Below are 16,902 nucleotides of genomic sequence, written 5' to 3'. Positions count from 1 at the left end.
CTTTTGAAGATATATAAAAACACATAGAATGATTTATAAAGATTCGTATAGGAATACAAAATGGATTCGAATTTAGTTGCCAGGGTAAACGTGGATGCTTATTGTCCCAAAATTCGAAAGAAGCGGCAAAATGTCCACTCCCACGTTGGCTCGCCGAAGCCAAGTGTTTGGGAGATGGAAATTACTGTGTACCCCTTACACGGATAATCCATCGGCCCGATTTCCACTACTCGCAATAGGGGTAGGTTAGTAACTTCTATTAGACGTGACACGACCACCTCTGAGCCCATCCGACACGGTGGGCACCAAACATGGGCGGCAAAACACATTTGATTCAAGCTCGTCCGAAAGACCTCTATTTCTCCCTCCATTTCCCCATTCATACATGGTGGGCGGCAAAACAAACTCGACTCTGCCAAAATCGATGTAGGCAAATATTTTCAATAGGCGCAGGTTTGTAACTTCACTCAAACGTGACATAACCGCCCTACCTGTCAGCCCTGTTCATACACCGTGGGTGCCAACCATGGGCGCCAAAACACACTCTCCTCGCCCGAAATCGCTCTGGGCAAATATATGCGAGTTGCGAGATTACCGTCCTATCCCCAACCAACGAGACGTCCAAATTTTAAACGGGGGCTAAGTTCGTAATTTTCCCATATTTCAGATAGGCGTGTCCCAAAAATATGGTTCCCCGTACCTCTCCCTCCATTTTCCCATTCATACACCATCTGCGCTAGAACACCATCCCCGCACCAGCCTCCTCCGTCCGCCACCCCGTCCATCACCGTCGTCCTCCACCCCATCCATCGCCACCGTCCTCCACCATGCCGGACCGCCTACCAAGACTGTGCCATCCACTTCTAGAGGTGGACGTTGCTCATCCACGGCGACGGACCAAGAGCCTTGCATCGCGTCCTCTCGCTTCGTCGGTGTCGTCGTCCTCTTTGCCGGGGCCGCTCACACGACCTTCTCTTCCACCGTAACGGGACTTATCCCCTGATGCACCCGTCTACCGTCACAGATCTGCTTCAACGCCACCGATAGCCATCGCACCCCCGATGCCTACACGGTGCCGCAAGAGAGGTGGTACTTCATATCTCCTCAACTTTTTGATCTCAACCAGAAAATAGATCGTAACTTGGTTACTGTACTTTCTTTTCATCTCTTAAAATTTAGTTCTTAGTTCGAAGCAAACAATGGATGCTAAATAGCATTTCCCCGGTTTGCAGCTTTAAATCCGCCATGGCACAGTCATAATAGGGTTTAATTGATCATGCTTAGGGTTTAATTGATCATGTTGGTTCCGTGGTAGTTTCTTTAATAGGAATCGAAGGGGAAACCCTCTTTTGCTAAAAAAATGCTTAGGGTTTCCCCCTTTTATGATCACTATACGATCAACATACGTGCTTCGTGTCATAATAGCACTGCTCCACCCATCAAGCTAAACAAGCTTAGTTATTCAAATACGAATTTGATATTATTAAAACAGAGACGTTTAATTGGTCAGCTAAATGTTCCTAATTTAGTTTCAAAAATGCATGTTCGCCGCTCGGGTGTGTATCTCTACAGGGTGCCCACGTTGTGCCGCGGCCCACCTTGGGATTTTGGGTCGGCCCAGGTGAGGGAGTCCTGGCTTAGGGGGTCCTCAGACAGCCGGACTATATCCTTTGGCCGGACTGTTGGACTATGAAAATACAAGATTGAAGACTTCGTCCCGTGTCTGGGTGGGACTCTCCTTGGCGTGGAAGGCAAGCTTGGCAATACGGATATGTAGATCTCCTCCCTTGTAACCGACTCTGTGTAACCCTAGCCCCCTCCAGTGTCTATATAAACCGGAGGGTTTAGTCCGTAGGACAACAACAATCATACCATAGACTAGCTTCTAGGGTTTAGCCTCTACGATCTCGTGGTAGATCAACTCTTGTAATACTCATATCATCAAGATCAATCAAGCAGGAAGTAGGGTATTACCTCCATCGAGAGGGCCCGAACCTGGGTAAACATCGTGTCCTCCGCCTCCTGTTACCATCCGCCTTAGACGCATAGTTCGGGACCCCCTACCCGAGATCCGCCAGCTTTGACACCGACATTGGTGCTTTCATTGAGAGTTCCACTATGCCGTCACCGTAAGGCTTGATGGCTCCTTCGATCATCAGCAACAATGCGATCCAGGGTGAGGTTTTCCTCCCCGGACAGATCTTCGTATTTGGCGGCTTCGTACTGTGGGCCAATTCACTTGGCCATCTGGAGCAGATCGAAAGCTACGCCCCTGGCCATCAGGTCAAATTTGGAAACTTGAACTACACTGCCGACTTCCGCGGAGACTTGATCTTCGGCGGATTCAAGCCCATGTCAGGTGCGCCGCACGATCACGACGAGCATGATTTAGCTCTGCCGTCGGACAGTGTTCGGGAGATCACACCTGCAACTACTCCGACCCTTAATCCGGAAGAAATTGCGCCATCGGAGGACGGGTGGATAGACCCCGCCACGAAGGCCGCACTCTCAGTGGCGATAGAGCTGAATACTAACTTCACCTCCCATGAGAGCCGTGTTGCCGAACCGTCGGGTTCGTCCCCGGCCACGGGCTCCGAACCGCTTACATCCGTGCCTATTGAATCCGATCGGGCACCGATCATGGAGTTTACTTCCACGGATATCTTTTAGCACTCGCCTTTCGGCGACGTGCTAAATTCATTAAGGTCCCTCTCCTTGTCAGGGGAACCTTGGCCGAACTATGTCCGGCTAGAATGGGATGCGGGCAACGAAGAAATTCGCGCCCCACCCACCACCCACTTAGTAGCTACTGTCGACGATTCAACCGACATGCTCGACTTCAGCTCCGACGACATCGACGGTATGGACGACGATGCAGGAGACGAACAAGAACCACCGCCCACAGGGCGCTGGACTGCCATCTCATCGTATGACATATACATGGTGGACACCCCCAAAGAAGGGGATGGAGATAAAACAACGGAGGATAATCCCTCCAAAAAGCAACCCAAGCACCGACGTCAGCGGCGCCGCTCTAAGTCTCGCCATAGCAAAAGCAGCGATATCGGCACAAGAGACAATAACGCTCTGGATAGTGCCGAAGACGACGATAATCCCCTCCAGCCAGACCTCGAGCGGGAGGATGAACAAGCTAGCCCTCCGGAACAGGCAGCAAACGGAGAATCAGAGGATGACAATTACATGCCTCTCTCCGAAGACGAAGTGAGCCTCGGCGACGAAGAATTTATCGTGCCTGAGGATCCCGTCGAGCAGGAGCGCTTCAAGCGCCGGCTTATAGCCACAGCAAACAGCCTGAGGAAAAAGCAACAACAGCTTCGAGCTGACCAAGATCTGCTAGCGGATAGATGGACTGAAGTCCTGGTAGCCGAGGAATACGAACTCGAGCGCCCAACCAAGAGTTACCCAAAGCGCAGGTTGCTACCCCAACTCGAGGAGGAAGCATTGAAACCTACATCACCAGCGTATGATGCGGCTGATCGGCCACCTCGCGGCCGAGACAGAGAGGCATTTCAGCCTGAAACCAGCCCGCACCCCGCCGCCACCCAAACAAAAATACCAAGGCCCGGGGCAACACGCGGGACCTGCGAGATGTATTGGAAAACAAGGCAAAACATGCAAGATCGATCTACGGATCACGGGGGCGCGCACCAACACGTGACGATGATCGTCACGCCGGATACACTAAAAGCAAATCCGGCCGAGCCGAACACGGCAGACAAGACTCGTATGAACTGCGTCGTGATATAGCCCGGCACAGAGGCGCCGCACACCCCCTATGCTTCACTGATGAAGTAATGGATCACGAATTCCCAGAAGGGTTTAAACCCGTAAACATTGAATCATATGATGGTACTACAGACCCCGCGGTATGGATAGAAGACTTCTTCCTCCACATTCACATGGCCCGCGGGGATGACCTACATGCCATCAAGTATCTCCCGCTAAAACTCAAAGGGCCGGCTCGGCATTGGCTCAATAGCTTGCCGGCAAACTCCATCGGAAGTTGGGAGAGCCTGGCAGAGGCATTCCTGGACAATTTCCAGGGCACTTATGTGCGACCGCCGGACGCTGACGATTTAAGTCATATAACTCAGCAGCCAGGGGAATCGGCCAGGAAATTCTGGACCCGGTTCCTAACCAAGAAGAACCAAATAGTCGACTGTCCGGATGCAGAGGCCTTAGCGGCATTTAAGCATAATATCCGTGACGAATGGCTCGCCCGGCACCTCGGCCAAGAGAAGCCAAAATCCATGGCAGCCCTCACGACACTTATGACCCGCTTTTGGCGGGCGAAGATAGCTGGTTAGCTCGTAGTACCAATACAGCAAGCAAACCTGGCATATCAGAAGCCAGGGATAGCAATGGCAAACCACGACGCAACAAACACAAGCGCCATAAATATGGTGAAAACGCCGAAAATACGGCAGTTAATGCCGGGTTCAGGGGCTCAAAGTCCGGTCAGCGGAAAGGGCCACCCAAAAATAAAAATCCAGGTCCATCCAGTCTGGACAACATACTCGATCGCCAATGCCAAATTCATGGCACCTCAGAAACGCCAGCCACCCATACCAACAGAGAATGCTGGGTCTTCAAACAAGCCGGCAGGGCATGCGCCAAAGATGAAGGGGGGGTCTCAAAGCGACGATAGCAACGAAGAGCCCAGATCACCGAACACAGGAGGGCAAAAGAAATTTCCCTCGCATATTCAATCGGTGAATGTGGTAAATACCACCCAAATTACCAATTCGGACCGGATATGCACCCTTAGGGATGGCGACTCAACGGAACTAGCCGTCCCACAATATAAACTAGGGCCGGTCACCTTCAACCGCACGGATTGTCCGGTTAACACCAATCAGGGCAATCCAGCCGCACTAGTCCTCGACCCAATAATAGACTGGTTCCACCTCACTCGAGTCCTTATGGACGGAGGTAGCAGTCTAAATCTGCTTTACCAGGACACAGTGCGCAAGATGGGCATCGATCATTCGGCGATCAAACCCACTAAAGCCACTTTCAGAGGCATTATACCAGGTGTGGAGGTTAGCTGTATAGGCTCCATTGCCCTTGAGGTAGTCTTCGGATCACCAGAAAATTACCGCATCGAAGAGTTAATCTTCGAAATCGTCCCTTTCCGCAGTGATTATCAAGCACTGCTCGGACGAACCGCGTTCGCTCGATTCAACGTGGTGCCACATTATGCCTACCGTAAGCTCAAGATGCCTGGCCCACGCGGCATCATCACGGTTAATGGCAAGGCCGAACCTTCCCTCGGCACCAACAAATACACCACTGCCTTAGCAGCAGAAACAACGAGCAGCACCTTGCAGCCGAACCTCGAGTCGACGTCCAGGCTCTCGGACACCGTCAAGGGACTCCGAACTACTTCGCGGAAGGATATCCCGGCTCGTCCAGAGCTCAACTAAACAATCCGGCGAAGGCTAGGACAGGCCGAACTCAGCGGCTCAACCGCCCTCCGGCACGTACACATTTCTTACATTTCCCTCACAGGTTCATCTTTGTGCCGACCAGGACGGGCTACACGGAGGCAGATTGAACGCGTAAGGGAATCCTTAGACATTCCACGCAGTGACCATCCGACTATATTACGCATCCGCACTCAGCCTCTTCCCCCTGGTCTCAGCAGGTTCCGCAATCATATTCCCTTTTTATCACATTACTTGTACCCATACGCATAGACGTACTATTCAAATACAACATGTGGATTTATATGACGTTTACCTGCTGTTATTTCTTATTGAAATCATTCTGTCAAGTGGCATCCGTACACAGTGATATGCCTTAAAATATGCCAGGGGCTTCGTTTTACTCATAACACGGCAATAAAGTCCGAACACCTTCATGGAAGTTCGGCACCCCGAACCTATAGCATTATATGCATCAGCTCCGAATCATGTCTTGGGTCAATAGTTGGGTTTGCCCGGCTCCCATGTTTTGGTACCTTACGTTCCGCTATATCGGCTAAGGTAGCACTGGGAGAACTACTGCGATTGTGTCCCGGTTCTTCCGGACGAGCACCTCAGTAGAGAAAGCCGAAAACTGACTGTCATGATACGGCGAGAGCTGGTCAGCTGTTCGAGAGGTCACAAAATCTTTAAGGATTTCTCCCGCATAATGCCATAACCAATGCAGCGTGCGATGGATCGGTTTTTTCTCCGATCAGGTGCTTATAGAGCCCCTAGTACGGTCTTCCGAACACCAGGGGCTGCGCCTACCATACTAAAGCTCCTATGGCTAAGTGAGAGTGATAAAGCCCTATAGTCCGATTGCCTGGTTCGTTGTGCTGAGCACCTCCTTCGAAGGACCCAAAACTGGGATAAAGAGTGCTCAGGTTTATCCCGAACACCCCCGTACTTCTTACGTGGGGGCAGAAGCCGACGACTGGCCAACTCTCAGGTTTAACATATAAAACGGCCGCACAGGAGGGTAAACTTTTATATAACAGGCGACAAATAAATGACCTTGTTCAAACATTACAAAGGACAACATGATTGGCATTCATGGAAATATAATGTCCTTGGTGCATAGCTCCGCTGCAAGGTAGGATCCTTTCAGGACACTCTCATAATATAATTCGGGCTTGCGGTGCTCCTTCCCCTCTGGCGGTCCTTCGGTCATCAGCTTTTCGGCATCCATCTTCCCCCAGTGCACCTTTGCGCGGGCGAAGGCCATTCGCGCACCTTCTATACAGACCGACTGCTTGATGACGTCAAGTCGAGGGCAAGCGCTTACAAGCCGCTTCACGAGCCCGAAGTAGCTGCTTGGAATCGGCTCGGCAGGCCATAGCCGGATAACCAGATCTTTCATGGCTAGTTCCGCCGCCTTATGCAGTTCGATCAGCTGTTTCAGTTGATCGGCAAAAGGCACCGGATAATTCGGCGCCAAATACTGTGACCAGAAGAGCTTATCTACGGTGTTCCTTTCTCCGGCTCGGTAGAATTGGGCGGCATCTGATATGCTGCGAGGTAGCTCGACAAATACCCCTAAGAAATCCGGATTCAAAATCAGAAACATAGTTTTCCCCTCAAATACTTGCTTTACATGAAAAAAGCCTTACCCGCCGCGATCTTTCTCGCCTCTTGGATCCCCTGCAGGGCGCTTTGGGTTTCCCCCGGGCATCGCTCGCGGCCTGACGCTCCTTGGTGAGTTCGGATTCTTTCTCCGTTAAACTCTGCTCCAAGGTCTCGCATTTCCTTACGGCCTCTTGCAGCTCCTACTCAGCTTTAATAACTCTGGCCTCGTGTTTCTCACGAAGAGTCCACTCTGTGGCTGCCTTTTTCTCGGCCTCGGCAACGGCCCTTTTAAGGGCCTCGACTTCGGTCATAATCCCTAGCTCAAATTATGTAGCTTATTTCATACTGAAAATTTATTTCGCAATAAACGCGAGCAAAGCTTGTGCATACCTTGTTTATCTCTCAACTGCATTCTCAATTGGCCAAGTTCTTCCTTGGCCCGCTCCAGACTTTGATTCAGTCCGGAGATCTCTGCAGCACGAGAGGCAGCAGCCGCTACAGACGCCTGCTTGTAACAGAAGAGAAATCAATATCATTCAATGAGTTTTCCTGCGATCATCAATTCGATCCCCTGTCCGGTTCTTTCTTTCACCGAACAGTGTATCAGGGGCTACTATCTATACTATGACACTCTTCGACAACTCATAAAACATACCTCAAAGCCTCTTATAATGCTGATACAAGCCTCGTTCAGTCCACTCTCAGTTGACTGAATCTTCTCAATCACCGCACGCATAAGGGCACGGTGTTCATCAACGATGGAGGCGTTTTTCAACGCCACCAACAAAGCATCCGACACTTCTGGATGGAGAGAGGTCGCCGATGGAACAGGCATGCCCCCTCCAGCCGAGGGAGGCTGCCTGCTTGATTCTGGAGCCGTATAGGTCTCTGGAATCGCATCCGGCTGGGAGCCGAACTTAGGATCGCCCCCGCCGTCAGCCCCCATGGGAATCTTTTTCCCCACGTGTCCTGCCCCTGTGGTTTGACCTCCAAGCGCTGCCTTCACGGTTTTTTCCTTTCCTCCTTGGCCGGGGTCCTTCTGGGACGAAGCCTCGGTGTTATGCACCTGTTTGGAGGAAGGGGCCTTTGTGGGCGTCCCGCTCTCCATAGCATTTGAGCTCAGCAAGTCCTCTGATGAGGATTGTTTGGTACGGGACTTCGTCGGACTACAAAAAATATGGCTTAGGATAAAATACTAAGCCACGGTGAGTCCGGACGCCTAAAACATACTCGGATTTTATATACTTTCGAGTTCACCAGGGGCTGGGCCCTGGGATCCCATGCCGGGCCGCTGTCAGCGGCGGCAGTGGACTCCTCCGGAAGAGGAGCCTTTCCCCTTTTGGGCAGCTCGGCCTCCAAGTGTGCGGAGGCCGTCCTCTTCTTTCTCCCCCCCACAGGGGATTCATCTTCCTCCTCCTCCTCGTCCTCTTCGGAGGCAGAATGGGCATTGGAGCCTTCGGATATTGTGTCCGAAGTGCCGCGGCGACGAAGGCCGCCCCGGGTGTTTTTGGCCTCCTTCCCGGCCGTCTTCTTCGGCACCTTGTAAAGCGCCGGGACCAGCATCTTCGTCAGAAGTGGGATGGCCGGTTCTTCGGGCAGCGGGGTCGGACAATGGATCCGCTCCGCCTTCTTCGTCTAGCCTTGGGAGAGTTGTATAAAACGCGTTAAGCGCTTCCCTTGGGTTACACGGATAAAAAGTTTTGATGACTTACCGAAGTTGCAGGGCGGGACAGATGGTACCCGCGGTCCTCGGCAGAGTCCGGCCATGATCTGCTGGACTTGAAAAGCACCTTCCAAATGTCCTTGTGCGAGGAGCCGAAAAGCTCTCGCAAGGTTTGGTGCCTGGCCAGATCGAGTTCCCATAGATTGCAAGTCCGGTGTTGATAAGGTAGGATCCGGCGAACTAACATCACCTGGACTACGTTGACAAGTTCAATGTTCTTGTCTCCCATATCTTTAACGCGCGTCTGGAGCACCGACAGTTCATCGGACGAGGACCAGTCCAGGCCTTTCCTAACCCAGGATGTAAGCCGTAGGGGGGCACCAGATCAAAACTCGGGAGAGGCGGCCCATTCCTTGCTGCGCGGCTTAGTGATATAAAACCACTGATGTTGCCACTGCTTGACAGAATCATTAAAGGTTCCCATTGGCCATATGACGTTGGGCATCTTGCTCACCATAGCGCCCCCGCACTCGGTGTACTCGCCGCCCACCACCTTGGGCTTCACATTAAAAATCTTCAGCCATAAACCGAAGTGCGGCGAAATGCGGAGAAAAGCCTCGCACATGACAATGAATGTCGAGATGTTGAGGAAGGAATTAGGGGAAAGATCATGAAGATCGATCCCATAATAATACATGATGCCACGAACGAATGGGTGGAGGGGAAACCCTAGCCCGCGGACAAAGTGAGGGAGGAATACAACCCTCTCGTGGGGTTCCGGAGTAGGGACGATCTGTCCTGTCGTCGGGAGACGGTGGCTGATTTTCTTGGCCAGGTACCCGGCCTCCCGAAGCTTTTTGATATCCTTCTCTCGGATGGTAGAGGCCATCCATTTGCCTCCTGCTCCGTATCCGGACATCTTCGGAAGACCTTTTGTGGGTAGAGAAGATGAACGCTTGGGCGCTGGAGCTTGAGCAGAAGGGAATGAATCGGGAAGTAGAATGCGTGGGTGTGAAAGGGAGTCCTTATCCCCTTATAAAGGCAGCAGGGATTCTGCGCCTCCCCACTTGCATGGTAAAACCTCTTATTCCCCAAGCGCCGTAATTGATGGCGCGGTTGGGTTACCCACACCCGTATTGGTGAGAATCCCGTGATAAGGGGACACGATCTCTGCTTCGACAAGACGTGCCAAGGAAACAGCCTCGTGATGTGTGCAGTGGCTGGTTGTGAAAAACGGTTCGAATAACGACCGAGCCATGGTGTGATGCTGCAAAATTCGTCAGCAGATTAGATTTGTGGAAATATTATTCTCTCTACGGTGGTATGTGGAATTTGTTTTGCAGAGCCGGACACTATCCTTGTGTTCAAAATCTTCTATGGAGTATTCGGAGGAGGAACCCGCCTTGCAATGCCGAAGACAATCTGCGCGCCGGACTTATCGTCATTGAAGCCTGGTTCAGGGGCTACTGAGGGAGTCCTGGATTAGGGGGTCCTCGGACAGCCGGACTATATCCTTTGGCCGGACTGTTGGACTATGAAGATACAAGATTGAAGACTTCATCCCGTGTCCGGGTGGGACTCTCCTTGGCGTGGAAGGCGAGCTTGGAAATACGGATATGTAGATCTCCTCCCTTGTAACCGACTCTGTGTAACCCTAGCCCCCTCTGGTGTCTATATAAACCGGAGGGTTTAGTCCGTAGGACAACAACAATCATACCATAGGCTAGCTTCTAGGGTTTAGCCTCTACGATCTCGTGGTAGATCAACTCTTGTAATACTCATATCATCAAGATCAATCAAGCAGGAACTAGGGTATTACCTCCATCGAGAGGGCCCGGACCTGGGTAAACATCGTGTCCCCCGCCTCCTATTACCATCCACCTTAGACGCACAGTTCGGGACCCCCTACCCGAGATCCGCCGGTTTTGACACCGACACCAGGCCCCGATTCCCTCTGTTCTGCTGCGCGCTTCCGATCTCTACTCGCCCCCAGCCGCCTGCATCACCGGCGACTTGCCGTCCTCGAACGACATGAATCTAGGAGGAGACACCGAACTAACAGGAGGTCAGGAGCCGCTCGCCCAACAGCATCACCGCTGCCCGGGCGCGCCGCCGTGCCTACCTTCCCAGTCCGTTCAGGGCTCAGGCGTGCAACACCCACTAAGCCAAGCCGATTTATCCTGAGATACGCCCTCACCACTCAGCAGCCACTCCTCATCACACATTTTCTAATTGATTCATTACTCATTAGGCAGGACTGTCATTAGGGTTTGTTGTGTGCTGAGTGCTACCTACACTTAATGGTTCAGATGTATTTCAGTAATCTTTAGTACCTGTAAAGTTCATAGGGTTTCAAAATTCTGTCCCTAGGAACAGACACAAGTCATTTTGGATTGTTGGTCGTCGTGACATTGACCCAGATTACTACTGCAGACCAGGTTTGTTGGCAATTTTACTTGTCTTTCTTACTCATTCGATATGATATCCAATTATTCACGTCAATTAGTTGCAAACAATAAGTGCTAGACAAACTTCTTGATTCAGATTTTGGACGGTCTCTTACTGCAGTTACAATTCTACATACTTGTCCTAGTAAGCTCACAAGTAAATGATTGATTCACTACATCTATGCTTGCCTTGTCATATTTGTTGTCAATATTCTTTTAGGGTGGACCACCCTGTTTCAAAATACTGGAACCGTAGACATGAGTGAATAGTATTTCTCTGTGTGATCTCTTCCATCATATGTGGGCAACGAACATTGCATTGTATAGAAAGAAAGTGTCATTTCCAGCTTTTACATAGACTACGATCTTTTACATGGAATACAATCTGCCTACTTGCTTTGTGTCGCACTACCAACACTCCAGCCTTGAAGCTAAACATTATGCCACTAATAATTCCTTAGTTTAATTTTTCAAATACGAATTTGATATGATTATGATGTTCCTACTTCAATTTTGAAATGTGTTTCTGCCTGTTATAGAGACATAAGAGGTTCGTATTTCTGTGTGTGGTCTGGTCAGTATGGTTGGGGGCTGAACTTTGCATATGCAGGGGTTTATAGGGAGCCACTCTTCGAGTTGAATCTGCAATGCATTCCATAGATAATCTGACTACATTTTATGTTTTCATGAATCTCAGATTCTGAACAACATCATAATGATTATGAGCTTGCGCGCATGAAAAGAATAAAGCAGAACAATGCCATGGTTGTCAAACTTGGCATTAAGGGACTGAAATCAAGTCTGGATGCAATGCAATGCAAACGCTCTCCATCTACAGATTCATGCTCAGAATATGACCCTAACAGTGATTCTGAGCTAGAGGGAGACCTAAATCAATGTAGCTCCCTAGTGGAGGAGTTAGAGGCAGATGCCCTATCTTATTCACCCATCAAGGTGCTTGCTCTAACTTTCTAAGGTTAGTCGCACATATCTTGCAACTAATGCTTTGCATTGTATCTGAAGGAAATATGCCCTAGAGGCAATAATAAAGTTATTATTTATTTCCTTATATCATGATAAATGTTTATTATTCATGCTAGAATTGTATTAACTGGAAACTTGATACATGTGTGAATACATAGACAAACAGAGTGTCACTAGTATGCCTCTACTTGACTAGCTCGTTGATCAAAGATGGTTATGTTTCCTAGCCATAGACATGAGTTGTCATTTGATTAACGGGATCACATCATTAGGAGAATGTTGTGATTGACTTGACCCATTCCGTTAGCTTAGCACTCGATCGTTTAGTATGTTGCTATTGCTTTCTTCATGACTTATACATGTTCCTATGACTATGAGATTATGCAACTCCCCTTTACCGGAGGAACACTTTGTGTGCTACCAAACGTCACAATGTAACTGGGTGATTATAAAGGTGCTCTACAAGTGTCTCCAAAGGTACTTGTTGGGTTGGCGTATTTCGAGATTAGGATTTGTCACTCCGATTGTCGGAGAGGTATCTCTGGGCCCACTCAGTAATACACATCACTATAAGCCTTGCAAGCATTGTAACTAATGAGTTAGTTGCGGGATGATGTATTACGGAACGAGTAAAGAGACTTGCCGGTAACGAGATTGAACTAAGTATCGAGATACCGACGATTGAATCTTGAGCAAGTAACATACCGATGACAAAGGGAACAACGTATGTTGTTATGCGGTCTGACCGATAAAGATCTTCGTAGAATATGTGGGAGCCAATATGAGCATCCAGGTTCCGCTATTGGTTATTGACCGAAGAGGAGTCTCGGTCATGTCTACATAGTTCTCGAACCCGTAGGGTCCGCACGCTTAACATTACGATGACGGTTATATTACGAGTTTATGTGTTTTGATGTACCGAAGGAGTTCGGAGTCCCGGATGAGATCGGGGACATGACGAGGAGTCTCAAAATGGCCGAGACGTAAAGATCGATATATTGCACGACTATATTCGGACTTCTGAAAGGTTCCGAGTGATTCGGGTATTTTTCGGAGTACCGGAGAGTTACGGGAATTCGTATTGGGCCTTAATGGGCCATACAGGAAAGGAGAGAAAGGCCCCAAAGGGTGGCCGCACCCCTCCCCATGGACTAGTCCGAATTGGACTAGGGAGGGGGGGCGCCCCCTTCCTTCTTTCTCCTTCTCCCTTCCCTTCTCCTATTCCAACAAGGAAAGGAGGAGTCCTACTCCCGGTGGGAGTAGGACTCTCCCCTTGGCGCGCCCTCCTCCTTGGCCGGCGGCCTCCCCCTTGCTCCTTTATATACGGGGGCAGGGGGGCACCCCATAGACACAACAATTGATCATTGATCTCTTAGCCGTGTGCGGTGACCCCCTCCACCATATTACACCTCGATAATATCGTAGCGGTGCTTAGGCGAAGCCCTGCGTCGGTAGAACATCATCATCGTCACCACGCCGTCATGCTGACGAAACTCTCCCTCAACACTCGGCTGGATCGGAGTTCGAGGGACGTCATCGAGCTGAACGTGTGCTGAACTCGGAGGTGCCGTGCGTTCGGTACTTGATCGGTCGGATCGTGAAGACGTACGACTACATCAACCGCGTTGTGTTAACGCTTCCGCTTTCGGTCTACGAGGGTACGTGGACAACACTCTCCCCTCTCGTTGCTATGCATCACCATGATCTTGCGTGTGCGTAGAATTTTTTTGAAATTACTACGTTCCCCATCAGTTTCTAGTTTGTTGCACTGCCTTTAGCTTAGTTTACACATCGTGTATGTGAATACGCCCTGCCTATCCATTTTCAGTACATATTCCATCTATCATCATACCATATTTATCCATTCAAATGCTGTTCTTGTGTATCAGACGTTCAAAAGGAAGAGGGTGATTGCTGATCGCGGAGGAGCACGAGCAAAGTATTTGGAGAAGGTAGTGACACCTGATAAATCAAATAGCCCATTAGGTGTAGTTGCAATATCACCTGACCTACAAAACACCCCAACTCTAGCAGACTCTAGCCCTACTACACTGGTCATTTCTGATGGCCCAACTGAGCAGACCCCAACTGCAGCAAACAGTATGATGATGCCAGTTGACATAGCACCAGCTCTACGACGCAAAACCCCCATTCCAGCAAAGAGTACACCAAATCTAGTTGCCAAATCCCTTTTCAAACCAGAGAGAGCCCCAATTGCAGCAAATAGGACCCATGTTCTGTCGGATTTCGGGTTCCGGCAAAACCCTCGAGGTTCAAACATTGGGGTGCGCACGAAGATCTCCCCCTACCTAATCACGCTCTCAACCTCACCACGATCTCAAAGCTTAGCTCGACGAACCCGCAACACAAGAGACACGAGATCTATACTGGTTCGGGCCACCGTTGTGGTTTAATACCCTACTCCAGTGTGGTGTGGTGGATTGCCTCTTCGGCTGAGGATGAACAGTACAAGGGAAGAACAGCCTCCTAAGGTGAGGTGTTCTTGTGCTTGGTGAACTTGTGTGGGTGAGGATGATCTCAATCTGTTTTCTCCTACTGTGGTGGCTAGTCCTATTTATGGAGGCCCTGGTCCTCTCCCCAAATATTGGGCGGGAAGGGAGCCAACAATGGCCAAATTCAAAGGGAGACAACTAGTACAAGCTATCCTGACTAAAGGTGGTCTTCGCCTGCCAAAGGCTCTGGTGGTGAAGCCGTCTTGGGCTCCATGGTGACCTCCGTCCTGCCGTCCTGCTGGTCTTGGTCTTGTTGCACTGATATGGAAACCTTTGCCTGATGCCTCTGGACTCCTCGCCTGCGCTTGCCCCTTTAGCACCAAAGAGGAAATGAGGACACTGTGCGCGCTGGCGCCCGCCTGGCTCCAGTCGTCATGGCTTGCGTCACTTGAACCTCGCGAGGTGTCCCTTGCCTTGATCTCTCCGCCCCTCACGAGCCAGCCTGGTGAGGCCGCTCCCGAGGAGGTCTTGTGTCGTCCACCTCGCGAGGCTTGGCCCCTCGCGAAGGTCTTGCATGTTTGCTGGTGAAGATGGGCCGTACGGGGCCGCTGGCGTAGCCACGCCATGGGCCGCAGGTAGGCTAGTCTGGGGACCCCCGTTCCCAGGACGTCGACAGAAGCCCCCGGGCCCAAGGCGCGCTCGGACTTTGCTTCGAGGCGAAGCCAAAGGGCAAGTGCGGAGCGCCGCGAGCCCCAACAGCCTGCGGCCTTGGTCGACGCGTGCCGATTGATTGGATGTGGGCGTCTCCGCTTCCCCATGCTGCCTCGTCAACTGCCCAACTTGATGAGTCCCTGCTGCATGCAAGGAAAAACCATCATTACCTGTGATCGTGGGGATCGCCGGTTGGCCTTCTCCTGCTATTAATGGGGAGGGGGGCAGAGCCCCCGTTGCTCATCTCTTCTTGCTCGCTTCTTCTTCCTTCTCGCTCCATTGCCAGTGGCGACTCCCATGGCGCCTATTCGGACGTTTTCAGACGCAGAGAAGGGCAAAACCCCCCGCGACGAGCCTGGGCCTCTTCCGCCAAAGAAGAGGCCGAGCCACCGCCGTGACATGGTCGTGAGGCCGGAAGTGACGAGGCCTTGGTACGAGCGACCTCCTCCCGGGTACCCGCTGCCTCTGTACGCCCAAGCTGAGGGCTCCGGAGGAGGAGGCGACGAGCGCCGCCGCCCGCACCGGGGCCGCGGTCGCCGCGCCGTGGTGACGCATGCTGTCGCCCCAGGAGTCCACGTCGCGGACTCCTCGCGCGAGCTCGTGATGTGGGCGGCGATGCCCCCGCGCACCTGGATTTGCTTCCCGCAGTTCTTCTCCGCCGAGATGCCGCCAAGGGGCCCCCTAGAGCTTTGGCTGCACCTCGCCGACTACGACGCCCCGGCGACTGGAGCGGAGGTCGAGACCATCTCCCCAGGCAAGATCTTCATGATCCGCGGCTAGGGCGAGGTTACCCGGGTCTGCCGCGCGGAAGGTGCCCTCGCCATCCACTTCAGGTACGACGGCGCCTCCACGATGTTGTTCAAGGTCTTCGACGCAGAAGGCCGCCGCTTGGAGTGCTGCCCCGGAGGGGGTCGTCGGGACGGTGCAGCGGCCAGCGCCGGGCACGCTGTTGTCTTCTCCAGCGGCTCCTCCAGCAGCAGTGGTGGCGCTCGGGAGTCCAGCGACTCTCCCGAGCTCTACGAGACCCCGGAGACGAGCGATGACAGCTACGTGCCTCCGAGCTCTCACCGGGCCCGGAGCAAGGCCGCGACGTCCGGCCGTCGCCGTTGCTGATCTAGATGGGGTTGGTGTCGGCCTCCCGTGGCCCACTGTTGATGATGGCGTCGGCTACGCTGGCGCGTGTAGATAGGGCTCATAGGAACTCCCCTCTTTTGTTCCCTGTGAGGAATCGAAATGAACCCCGTGGGGTGTGTAAAGAACCTGCAATGTCTTTTGTTCATATTATCCTTATTATGAAAATTGGCGAGCGCATGTCTTGTTTTGGCTCAGTCCCCCCTTTCCAACCCCATGGCAGCTTGGTGCTCTACGCCGACAGGCCCCGGTCCCCAGGCAGGCTGCAGCCGTCGCTGGTATGCCAGGTCACGATGCCATGGTCATGGGCAGGAGGTGAGAGGCCCGAGGTCCAGTAAGAGCTCCTGAGGCGCGATGGTCAAGAGGCCCCTTTAGCGCTCAAGCAACTACTGAGAAGCAGGAAAGAGTGGCGACGTTGCCGTAACAAGGCTGCCACAGGTGAGGGTCCGATGTTGTAG

Source organism: Triticum aestivum, chromosome 1D, assembly GCF_018294505.1.
Source record: "Triticum aestivum cultivar Chinese Spring chromosome 1D, IWGSC CS RefSeq v2.1, whole genome shotgun sequence".
NCBI classification, from domain to species: Eukaryota; Viridiplantae; Streptophyta; class Magnoliopsida; order Poales; family Poaceae; genus Triticum; species Triticum aestivum.
This window is presented reverse-complemented; position numbering follows the sequence as displayed.